This window comes from Rhinatrema bivittatum, chromosome 13 (genome assembly GCF_901001135.1).
Source record: "Rhinatrema bivittatum chromosome 13, aRhiBiv1.1, whole genome shotgun sequence".
Classification (NCBI taxonomy): Eukaryota; Metazoa; Chordata; class Amphibia; order Gymnophiona; family Rhinatrematidae; genus Rhinatrema; species Rhinatrema bivittatum.
Genome location: NC_042627.1, coordinates 74032453 through 74045539, shown reverse-complemented (window position 1 = coordinate 74045539; position 13087 = coordinate 74032453). Strand labels below are relative to the sequence as shown.

The following is a 13087-nucleotide window of genomic DNA, read 5'->3' as shown; positions in this document are numbered from 1 at the left end:
GTGATATAATTTAAAAACAACACAGCACAGCAGCTCTGGCTAAAACGTACCAGCACCGAGGCTCAGCCTTAGCACCAAGGCCTTCGGTTGTTCCTCCTGGTTGCAGCGCTTGACAAACTGCCTGGAGGATGACACCAAAGTGACATCACTGTGGTACTTTCCTGCCGTGTGGATGACACAGTTCTTGTGCATGGCCAAAGAAATGTATGACATAGATTAAAAGGGTAATCCCCAAGTACTGTTTAATGGTGTGCTGAGTAAGTGAAGGAACAGAGTGAGATGTCAATACTAGTCCTTCCTCATACATTAAATCAGAATGTCAGCCTTTACAATAGGCACTACTGGTTTATTCAAGCTTCCTTGCCTTATTCATAGTCATATGGCTTTATAGAGCTTATGTTCATGAAAGAATGTTTTTGAGAATTTTTTTTTTTTGCAATTAAAAACACTTATCTTGACTTAGCAGTCAGCTGATACAATCACCCCGACATGGTCGAAATTTTCTGCTTCGGGGGTTATCAAGATATTACAGCTATCTATTCAAACTCCAGCATATATAGTGTCAGTTTTCCAAACCCTCTGAGAGCAATGGGTTAGGAAAATGGACGCCGGTAAAATTGGGCGTCTGTTTTCCTAACCTGACCAGCCAGCACATTTAAAAAAAAATTTTTTTAAACATTTTTGGTTCCTCCAACTTAACATAGCTAGGATATTTTCTAGTTTTCTGTACACGTTTTTGGGCTGTGTTAATTTCTGAGCGCAAAATAGGCGGATTGGCCGCACATTTGTTTTCAGTATCCCGGGTGAATAACTAATAGCCTCATCAGTATGCATTTGCATTTGATGAGCGCTATTAGTTTCGGGGGGTGTTTTCGATGTGCTAAACCCCTTACTGTATAAGGGTTAGCGGGCGCGCGTCCAACTGCGGGTAAAACAGTGTGCTCGGCCTGAATGCGCTTCCCACAAATGCTAAAAAAATGGTGCCTGTTTAGTACATAAGCCCCAATATTGGCTCGTGAAAGATTCCATAAGTTCATTAATTCTTCTGTCTAATTTCTTTCTTAATGATTTTGACTTCCAGTCTTATCTCCATAGTGGTTCAATCACAGGAATTAATGCTTTGCTTTTCTAAAGTTTCAAGCATTTTACTTCACTTGTTTTTGTCTAGCAAAGGGTAAGGTAATGGTAGTGGTGATGGTGGGAGGCAGTAAGAGTGATTGGAGGCGGGGATGCTTTCACTTCTGCAGCCTTTCACAGGGACTGATCCCAAGAGTCAAACATACACGTGTCCCCATTCTTGTCAGTATCACGGTTCAGGTCGGAAAGGAAAAGCCCAAAATAGGCTCTCTCTCTCTCTCTCTCTCTCTAGAAGCCTCAAGTTTAGAGCTGGAGAAAGGCCCCCTAATGCATGAGCTATGGAAGAGAGAATTTTGATAGCTCAGACAGAAACAGTAAACTTTTTTATGTTATTCTGCCATCACGGTGGTTTTATTTCTTTCTTATTTCTTGCATATCGCCAAGCCGGAAATAAAATCTGCATCAAAGCCGGAAATAAAATCTGCATCAAAACTAGCAACCCATACCCCCCACCCAGCTCTCATCCATAACCCAAAACTCAGACCTGCCCACCTCCAATACCAGCAGCCGTTCCTCATTGCATTTCCCCCATCATCCAGATCCTCCTACCACTCATTCACTCGTTAGGGGACAACCAGGTAGTCACTTTGGTTTTTTTTTCCCAAAGGGCAGATAATTAGATTGTGGCCATTACCGCCTGCTTTCCAAAAATATGGGGGATCCTCTCAGTTCCTTGAAGGGTTTCTTGTTTTTGTGTGGATGTTTGGGAGATGCAAAAAAATCTTTAGGGCTTTAGCACAAGTCCACGCTCTTTTGTGGGCCCTGCAGAGAGCTTTTTTCCGGTGCAAAACTATAATCTGTGGCCTTAATAGAGAATCATAACCGTAACATGATCTGACCTTTTGTCGGCAAACGTGAAGAGTCTGTTATTTTCCTAATTCAGGGAGCTGTAACCTTTAAACTTCTCCAAGTGTTTTGCTGCTCACGCAAAACAATTCTGCTGTTGTACATCCATGCAACTTCTTAATTTTCTGTGTGTGTGTCTGTGTGTGTAAAACAGGAGATAAAGGGGAGAGACCGCAGGGAGGAAGCCTGGGTGTGGTAAACCTTCACCAACAGCAGCTCTTGAGGCAGTAGATCAATAGGTCAAGGGGGAAAAGCGCAATTCACTAGGGATGTGAATCGTTTTCCATATCGTCTTAACGATAGAAATCGTGTGGCAGGGCAAGAAAATCGTCTTAGGCACGATTTTTTAGTTAAAAAATCGTTAAAAATCGTTTTTTTCCGATTAGTGCGCACTAACTCGAGTTAGTGCGCACTAACTGGGAGTTAGTGCGCACTAACTGAAAATGATACAATTTGACACTTTTCAGGTCAGTTAAGGTCAGTTTAGGAATGAATATGTATTCCTATTGGCTGCCATCTTATTTATTCATGTTACCAAGTTTCCTACTGACAGTATATGGGGGATGGGAAATGGAAACAGTTGGTAGCTTGACAAAACAAGTAATGTGATCAGTCAATGTGACTAGAACTTGTGCCCTAACCCTGATACCAGGGGTATTGTGATCTTCCTGCACACAGTGCCCTATCCCTATTAATACCAGGAGTGTTGTGATCTTCCTGCACACAGTGCCCTATCCCTAATACCAGGGGTGTTGTGATCTTCCTGCACACAGTGCCCTATTCCTGATACTGGGGGTGTTGTGATCTTCCTGCACACAGTGCCCTATTCCTGATACCGGGGGTGTTGTGATCTTCTTGCACACATCCCGGTATCAGGGATAGGGCACTGCATGCAGGAAGATCACAAAACTCCTGGTATTAATAGGGATAGGGCACTGCATGCAGGAAGATCACAACACTCCTGGTATTAATAGGGATAGGGCACTGCATGCAGGAAGATCACAACACCCCTGGTATCAGGGATAGGGCACTGTGTGCAGGAAGATCACAATACCCCGGAGGAGTGAGGGTCAGGCAGCTCCCCCCTGTCTGTGAAGCCTGACTCCTCACTAGTAATGCAGGGAGGGAGCTGTCTCAGACTTCACCATCCTCCCCCCCCCCCTCACCCACACACCATTCACTAGCTGGGACATGGGGGAAGTCAGGAGTGAGGGTCAGGCAGCTCCCCCCTGTCTGTGAAGCCAGCCTCTCACTAGTAATGCAGGGAGGGAGCTGTCTCAGACTTCACCATCCCCCCCCCCCCCCCCCTCACCCACACACCATTCACTAGCTGGGACATGGGGGAAGTCAGGAGTGAGGGTCAGGCAGCTCCCCCCTGTCTGTGAAGCCAGCCTCTCACTAGTAATGCAGGGAGGGAGCTGTCTCAGACTTCACCATCCTCCCCCCCCCCTCACCCACACACCATTCACTAGCTGGGACATGGGGGAAATCAGGAGTGAGGGTCAGGCAGCTCCCCCCTGTCTGTGAAGCCAGCCTCTCACTAGTAATGCAGGGAGGGAGCTGTCTCAGACTTCACCATCCTCCCCCCCCCCTCACCCACACACCATTCACTAGCTGGGACATGGGGGAAATCAGGAGTGAGGGTCAGGCAGCTCCCCCCTGTCTGTGGCTTCACAGACAGGGGGGAGCTGCCTGACCCTCACTCCTGCCTGACTCCTCACTAGTAATGCAGGGAGGGAGCTGTCTCAGACTTCACCATCCTCCCCCCCCCCCCTCACCCACACACCATTCACTAGCTGGGACATGGGGGAAGTCAGGAGTGAGGGTCAGGCAGCTCCCCCCTGTCTGTGAAGCCAGCCTCTCACTAGTAATGCAGGGAGGGAGCTGTCTCAGACTGGTATCAGGGTTAGGGCACTGTGTGCAGGAAGATCACAACACTCCTGGTATTAATAGGGATAGGGCACTGTAAGAGATGACTGTAGTAGATTGAATAAAGATCTGATGATTCTGCTCTCCTCACACCAAACAAAAACAACACACAAGCAGAGAAGCCCTTCTTACAAAGCTGAGCTAGTGAGTTAAGTAGGAGGAAAAGTAAACATACTTGTGCCAGTGTGGCTACTTAAAAAATACACTTACCAACAATCAATTACATATATTTGAACTGTGTACAGTTCCAGCCAGGACCACCTTTCTAAAATGCACAGTGATTGGCAAATTCAACATGCACTAGCATTTCAGGTGCCTGCTAACAAAAATAATAAACAAACAAGTTCTAGTCACGTGAGTGCTGATCATTACATTACTTTTTTTGTCAAGCTTCCAACTGTTTCCATTTCACATCCCCCCAACCATTACCTCAGTATTAGCCTTGGTAACATCAATAGATAAGAGCACAGCCAGCCAATAGGAATACATACATACATATTAATTCCTAAGTGACCTTTACTGACCTGGGAAGTGTGAACACTTTGTTTCATTTTCTGTTGGTGTTCGTTAGTTTCCAGTTCCATTTCCCATCCCCCCAACCATCACCTCAGTGGTAACCTTGGTAACATCAATAGATAAGAGGGCAGCCAGCCAATAGGAACACATATTCATTCCTAACTGACCTTCAGTGACCTGGAAAGTGTTTATTTGTATCATTTTCAGTTAGTGCGCACTAAATCGAGTTAGTGCGCACTAACGGGGAGTTAGTGCGCACTAACTCGAGTTAGTGCGCACTAACACGATTTAACGATTTTTAACGATAAATCGTTAGAATTTCTATTGTATCGTGTTCTATAACGATTTAAGACGATATAAACATTATCGGACGATAATTTTAATCGTTGAAAAACGATTCACATCCCTACAATTCACCTCTCTCACTCTGAAGATAAAGCTAATATCCCATCCTAAGAGATTACACCGAATGCAGTTCCAGAAAGCTGGGCGAGGGATTTTCACAAAACCCTGGACATGTGTCATATTATTGCATGTTCTGCACTAACCCCCGTGGTGCTCATCCTCTGTCTCTTTCTGATTTACTCTGATTGCAAGGCAAGCCTTGAAGAGTCCTCGTTAACTAATATATTCTTTCAGTTTTTTTAACTGAAAGTATCAACTCCATTCTGAACTATGACGTGTTACAAACTCTATGGCGTGAAGGGCTGCTTGTGGCCACAGTGTTACAGGTTGAGTACTATTTCCTATAACGTCCCTCTGGTTGTTCATTAAAGACTACCCCACTTTTATTAAAAAGAGATTCCATTTTCCTGCCCCTCTAATTCTGCCTATTCTTTATTAACTGGTTATCGAATGATTCCCGTGGCAATGAGCCAGGACAGGTTTTTGAGTTGTAGAAGCTGCAATGGAGACATTTCAGTGTGCTTATAGAACTGGGTTCTCCATTTTGTGGCCACAGGTAAACATTCTGAAACAGATATAAATCAAGGAAACAGTTCAAAACAGCAAGCATTTGTAGGCAAGAAAGAGTTGTTTAAAAAGGGGACAATTAAAAAAAAAAAAAAAAAGAAAAAGCCATTTAGTTGTTACATAGACCAACCTAAAAGAGAAGATTACACTGGAGACCCTATTCAGAGCTGGTGGCCCCTCGGAAGATCTTGGACGTATTCCTAGGCAAGAAAATAGCAAGCCACAGTGTCCAGCTAAGCTTCAGGAAGGCAAACACAATGCCAAACCAAAGTAGCACGAGTGGTTCCCATCCAACATTCAGGTCTACATGAGCACTCTTTTAAACAATTACTGAAAGAAAATATCCGTGGGGCACAAAATGAATAAATGGATATGGATCGGAACTAAAAGCCAATTTTTTTCTGAATAGAAAAGCGACATGAAAGCCAACGGGAGACAGAAAGAGTTGAGAAAAAGAGTTTAGAACCTGCTGCATTGGCTGAAGAGTCCTTATATCGTCTGATAGTGCTGTCCTTATCTTACAGAGCTACTAAAGTTTTAATCTTGCAACAGGAGATCATAAACGTCAGATTAGCTCCTGATGCTTGAGGGTTCTCATAATCCTGGAATTAAGATGCTGGCATTATTGGAAACAGCTTTGTCAATTGGTTCTATGTGCCTCTCTTGATTTTATGTTTGGCACCTGAAAACCATACGTGTTGGGATGAACAGCCACGATTTAAATCTTCCTGCACTGACCTTAAAGTTTCCAGTATATTGTTAGTTTCAGGTGCCAGCCTAACGTTGTGGCATCCTGCGCCTGTAAAACCACAAGTATTTGTTACAGAGGACCAAGGGCCAGGCTTAGACCTAAGTGGGGCTCAGTTTTATGGAATTCATTATTTGGGCTGCTTAGGGCAGATGTGGAGGTGAACGTGTTCAAGAAGTAAATGAAGGCTTATCTTCTTTGAAGAAGCATTTGGGCTTGGCCATTTTTAAAAACAATCAGCAACTAACACGTTTTTATGCTTAAAAATCTAATTTGTTTCCTATGTCGTTTGTTTGTTTTTATGTTTTAATTATATTGTGAATGTAACAAATGTTCTCCAAACTGGACAGTATTTTACCTCCTTACCTTTATTGGGAAAGTTACGCCTGCCTCCGGCTGTTCCGGAGGCCTCAGCCCCGCCCCCGGAACGCCCCTTTTTCGAAGCCCCGGGACATATGCGCGCCCCGGGGCTTACTCGCGCCACCGAGACTATGCAAGATAGGCTCGGTGGCGCGCAGGGGCAGCTTGGGGCAGCGTTTCGCTTCAGCGCGGGGGTTACGCGCGTAACCCTTTGAAAATCTGCCCCAATATCTTCAGTCTTTTCTGTGCAATTCCATCTTATAACAGTTGCTGATATACTTAAACTATGTTCTTTGTGCCTCCTTGACCTTTCTGTCTTCAAGGTAAAGCTAGACTTATGTTTAATTCCTTTGTAAAACAGGTGCCCTCGCGTGCTGCAGAGCATAAAACTAAAAACTCACATGATCAGATAATTACTAAGGGGCAGATTTTCAAAGGGGTACGTGAGAAAGATACGCGTGTAACTCCCGAAAAGCTGCCCCTTCTACCCCCTGCACGTACCGAGCCTATGTTGCAGAGGCTTGGTGGCGCGCGCAAGTCCTGGGGCTTTCCTGGGGGGGGGGGGGCGGGCCGGGAGCATGTCTGGGGGCATGGCGCGGCCGGCACGTATCGGGGGTGTTCCGGGGAGGGGGCATGGCCGCAGCTTCTGGACCAGCCCCCGGACCGGAACATGGCGCGCCGGCAGCCGGCCCGGGCAGGCGTAACTTTTGAAATAAAGGTGGGGGGGGGGAGAATTAGTTAAGGCCGGGGGGGGGGCAGGTTAGTTAGGGGAAGGAAAGGGAAGGTGGGGGACACCAGAAAGACAGTTCCCTCCTAGGCTGCTCCGATTTCAGAGCGGCCTCGGAAGGAACGGAGGCAGGCTGCGCGGCTCGGCGCGCGCAGGCTGCCGATTTTGCGCAGCCTTGCGTGCGCCAACCCCGGATTTTAAAAGATATGCGTGGCTACGCGCATATCTATTCAAATCCGACGTACTCTTGTTTGCGCTGGGTGCGTGAACAAAAGTACGCACTCGCGTATATTTTAAAATCTGCCCCTAAGAGTATCCACTGGAGACAGTCCATGGAAATCCACAGATCAGTCCATGGAAATCCACAGATCTGTCCCAGGGAGGTACTTACGTGTTTTACAGCTGCACCTGAGCTGAGCAAACTTACTCCTGTCCCATGAAAAACTGGAGACATGCTAATTCTGGATCCTCATTTTCCGCTGCCCTTGTCGCGAGCTAGGTGTTCTTCCAGAATTGTGCGCCCCTGATGGTTCTTTTTATTGCTTCTGCTCCCTGGATCAGGTGGGGCCGCAGAGGCCCCACAGGCTGCATTCATGGTTCCCAGGATGAGGGAATCCTTGTCATCATACAACGATGGCACCTAGCTGTTGAATTACGGGCTCCATACCTGCCTGAGGACTTCCATTGTAATGACCGGGCTCAGTGAGTTGGGAGGGGGGATACAAAATAGGGGAAAAATTCCTTGGTAGTTGCAAATGCTGGTCCATGGTGCTGTTGCCCGAAAGAGGCCAATTTGGATTGAGCTGGAAGTCCAAAGGAGCAGGAGAAAACTGTTAATTAAAGAGAACATTGTTAGTAGTAAGATTTGCAGCCGAATCCAACAAGAGTCGCAATGTGAATAATTTTGCTGTGGCCTCTCCTCTCACTCTGAATGATGAAGCAAAATTTGACCTCTTCCAGTACATAAGAACATAACATAAGAACATGCCAAGAAAGTATCCAATCCTTTTTTAAACACAGCTATACTAACTGCACTAACCACATCCTCTGGCAATAGATTCCAGAGTTTAATTGTCCGTTGAGTGAAAAAGAACTTTCTCCGATTAGTTTTAAATGTGCCCCATGCTAACTTCATGGAGTGCCCCCTAGTCTTTCTACTATCCGAAAGAGTAAAATAACCGATTCACATCTACTCATTCAAGACCTCTCATGATCTTAAACACCTCTATCATATCCCCCCTCAGTCGTCTCTTCTCCAAGCTGAAAAGTCCTAACCTCTTTAGTCTTTCCTCATAGGGGAGCTATTCCATTCCCCTTATCATTTTGGTCGCCCTTCTCTGTACCTTCTCCATCGCAATTATATCTTTTTTGAGATGCGGCAACCAGAATTGTACACAGTATTCAAGGTGCAGTCTCACCATGGAGCGATACAGAGGCATTATGACATTTTCCGTTTTATTCACCATTCCCTTTCTAATAATTCCCAACATTCTGTTTGCTTTTTTGACTGCCGCAGCACACTGAACTGACGATTGCAATGTGTTATCCATTATGACGCCTAGATCTCTTTCTTTGTGGTAGCTCCTAATATGGAACCTAATATTGTGTAACTATAGCATGGGTTATTTTTCCCTATATGCATCACCTTGCACTTATTTATAAACTTGAAACATGATGAAACATGGAATTTTTTGTTGCATCTATATAATGGGATTGAGGCATGGTAATTTCTGGACCTATACATATTACCCTGGGAATCATGGGCCACTGAGCAGTTATAAAATTAATGTACAATATTATTTTTCATCATCTTTCAAAAGACAAAAAGGAAACAGCATATTTGTAAAGATTAAACTTTACATAATTCAGAAACAATGGGGTAATTAACTTTCCTTATTTAACAGCTAATTATCATGTCAGCCTTTCAATCGAGCAGATGATGAATGCCGAGTAATCAATCGTTTACCTCATCTTTGCTCACAACTTAGAAACAGCTTCATAAGAATATGAATGAACTCACAGCAGCACCTCAGTCTTTCAGAAGCTAGAGGGTTTGGAGAAGGTAAAATCTTTCAACTTTGGGTACTCTGAAGGTCCTGGGTAAAGGTCTCTTGCTTTGTTTGGTCTTCAGGGATTGTGTGAAATAGTTACAAATTATGAAAGCAGTTGATAAAAAGATTGCACTTTTCCCCCCCAGATGTTATTTATTTATTTTTATTTATTTAGGTGTTTTTATATACCGGGATACGTTGGGAACATCATCTCGGTTCACAAATAACTAAAACTGCAACAGGCTTTACAGAGAACATTATGTTATGTGCTTAAATATAGCTTGTGCTAATAAGACCATACATCATTCAAGACTAGAGTACGTGCCGATCAGGGAGGCTTTTAAGCTATCTTGTTGGTCACAGACCGATAGAATCAATCACATCTAGTAATGTATTTGATAAAATGAGCAATATTCCAGGTTCACAAAATAAGTTCAACAAAAACATCAAGACCATTATTTAATTGGGTTAATCTCTATCATTTTATCTCTTTGAATTCACGATATGCCTTGCCTGGTGGTTTTAAGCCTAATGGCTGAGGTCACACAAGTTCCCTTCATTTTCATCCATAACTCTGGCAATTTGAAATGCCCCCCCATTTCCTCTTCATGCCTTCCATGACCTTCATGGTTCTCACTTCCCTTTGTTCTCCTTGAATATTTCATTTGCTCTTATATATTTTGTTAACGTCACCCCTCTTAGGATGCTTTGCATATATTGCCTGATGATACAACCCTCACCAAAGCACCAAATGGCTTCATCATCCTCATTCATCAATGACCTTGATGCCTCTTCTGCCTTTTGTATAATTGACTTTCCTTTTCTCCTTTATATTTTGCATCTTTTTGACTCCACTTCTCTGTCTTCATTCATTTCTGTTTTCTCTATCACTACAATTAGTTTTGAATAAGCATTAATTGGTTTAGTGTTCTTAACGTAATATCTGTTCTAACTCCTTCCTCTTCTACCATCAGGCCTAAAATTGTACAGTATGATCCCTTTCACTCTTCTGTATCAACAAACCTGAATATTATGAGTTACTGAGTCCCCGTTTGTCTCATTTTACAGAGTGTGATGGGGGACAGTGTAGTGTCCCATGGCTTTTAATAACCAAAGAGACCTCTTCATGGCTAAATGTAAAGAGCCATGAGGTTTATCATTGAATGTACTTCCGCTTTCAGTGTTTGTGTAAAGAGTTTGTAGTGCTTCATGTCAGCTAAAATATTTTTATAAATGTGTACAAATGTGGTATTTCAAGACTGGAAAGCCAGGAAATTAAAGGAGCCCATGACTTTTGGACTTTTCTGTGCTGTTTCTGGGCTTTGGAAACAATTTTCAAAGAGCTTAGGCTCCTAACCTTTGGAGATAGGATCCTAAATTGGCTCATTAGAAAATTGACTAGGGTGAGGATTCTAGTTTTATTAGGGACCTAAATTTAGTACCTAAAAAAGGAGGTGGTTATGTGGGTGGAGTATCAAAGTTAGGAGCTTAGCACAGATTTTCATAAGTAGGCACCAAATTTACCCCTAGATCCATCAAAATGTACTCTCAACCAAGCTTGATGCACTCTTTACCTGGGTTCTATCAACTAGGATGAGTACATTGTAGAAATCTCATCTTTGTGTACTTTGGCTCATTTCAAATCACATCAAATCTTCACAGATGTGTACTGTGCTGTTCATAAGTCTGACTGTGCATGTAAAACTGGCCCCCAAACTTAGACCACTACCAAAACCTCACCTCAAGTGACTAGATGACCACTAGATGACCCTCCTATAGTGGTATAAACAGATGACTATGTGTGCCACCCTAGAGGCTCTCTCTCTCTCTCTTCTCTACTCCACTCCCTTCTCCCTGTCCCTCTCCCTCCCTGCTCGAAACAGGATTCACGATAAATATTGCTCATCCTATTTCAGACATATCGCACAGCTTAATGCCGGGGAAAAAGGTGTAGTTATTTCCAGCATTAAAACATGCAAGATCGTGCATTACACTATCGCACACAAAGTTAAATATCCCTCATTTTCAGAAACCCCACCCAAACTCCTCCCCTTTGACTAAAATTTTGGAATTTGCATACACATTGTGTGATGCAAAATAATAACACATGCGTTATGGTGTTATCGCTGGCATTAAGGCCGCTATATCGCCATAATGAATTTTGATGAATAACGTGTTAGGAGCCTAAGTCTAGGCACATGAATTGCAGGAGCCTAAATTTAGACCCTAACATTTAGGCTCCTGCATTCCTGTTAATTTTCAGTTGAATATTTAGGCCCCTAAATTCAACTGAAAATAGGCACCTAACTGAGGAGACTAATTTTGGAGCTTTTTTTTTTAAATATCAGCCTCTATGTTTACACCTGCTCATCAAATACCAGTAAAGACTTTTATTTTCGAACAACAGACATGAGATTGTTATGCGTCAATAGATTGGCGAGCAGAAAAGCCCCCCCGAGTGAAAATAATCTCCAAGGGTCTTGAAAAACTGTTTTCATCCCCTACGCTTCTGCGGGCTCCCCAGGTAGTTATAGGGCCTTGCCTGGTTAGTGACCCTCCCCATGTGGCCAAGAGCTGTCTGGGACTAGAGCTAACTCCGAAGGCTGAGGAGAGGATGAATGACCTCTCTGCTCACTTCCGGAGATTATATCCTCTCAAATAGGGTGAGAAGCTTGGCAGCTGGGCATTGGGCTTGCAGTGCTCCGCAATTTTCAAAAACCTTTGAAAATGGCTACAATATAGGCTATTAAATTGTCAGTAGATTTTACCCATGTTAACACGGATAAAGGGGCTTTTTGAAAATTGCTAAGCTAGTATGTTAAGTTTACCTCCGTCCCCCAGAGTGCCTCTCCCCAAATTGCATAAAAGAGAATGTGCAACCTGGATAGGTGAATACTTTAATGTGAACTGAGCCCCAGTCTGTTTTCTAATGGTCATTTAACTACATGAAAATTTATTATTTTTTTTTTAATGCAGGTAAAGGGCTTTGAAAATTCAGCCCCTAAAGGAAGTAGAAGGATCTGACTTGTGTTACTCCAGCAGAACCCCCCCCTAACAGCTCAGCTTCCCTCTGTAAGTTTTATTGCATGCTTATCATTTAAACAACATGTCAGCAATTCCTCCTTTGTGTCTCCACTTGATATTTACTTAAAAAGATCCCCATCTAGAACTGAAGAGGCTTTCTTTTTTTTGCCTTTGCTGCAAATCCAGCTGGAGAGGGAGAGATAGGGAAGGGAGGGAGAGAGAGAGGAAGAGGGTTGCGAATCCCCAGGGGAGGAGGAGAGGGGGGGGGGGGGCAGTTCCTGTCAGGGAGATTACAATGGCTGTCATCCCAGGGATCAGAAAGCAGGGAAGTTGCTGGCTCCACAGCTGTGAAGTGGCGTTTAAAGGCAGAAATGAAAAGACAAGAGAGCAGCAGTTTGGAGACCCTGTAAACAGGCTCACTTCCTTGAACCAGAGCACTGTGCAAGGGGGAAGCCTCCAGGCCACGAGGAAGGATTTTTGTCTCTTCTGTGTTGTAGTTTCAGAACACAGACTATTTGGGGACAGAGTTGGTATTCCAGAAAAAGGAAGAACCAACATTAAAAAAAAAAAAAAAGTGTTTATGAATAATGGAACATTTCATATCCATCTGGTTCTGAAGGGTTTTTTTTTTTTTTAGATCTCGCAGCCAATTATATCGCATGCTTGAATGATAACTGGTTCTTTCCTCGGGCACATTCTGCTCTGTAATTTCTACATTGATAGTTGTTACCAACCTCTGAGGTTAGTAGCCATATGGAAGTCCAATATGGCACTTTA

The 13087-nt window shown here is 43.7% G+C and overlaps 2 long non-coding RNA genes across 5 annotated transcripts in view; one reads left to right on the top strand and one right to left on the bottom strand.

The window, feature by feature from the left end:
• The window catches only part of LOC115075403, a 563078-nt gene that overhangs the window by 422660 nt on the left and 127331 nt on the right, over positions 1-13087 (bottom strand). The window lies entirely within an intron of this gene.
• The window catches only part of LOC115075402, a 112952-nt gene that overhangs the window by 18761 nt on the left and 81104 nt on the right, over positions 1-13087 (top strand). For both annotated transcript variants that reach the window (XR_003852484.1, XR_003852485.1), the window contains exon 2: positions 12263-12358. This is a non-coding gene — a long non-coding RNA (uncharacterized LOC115075402). The remainder of the gene's footprint in view (positions 1-12262; positions 12359-13087) is intronic.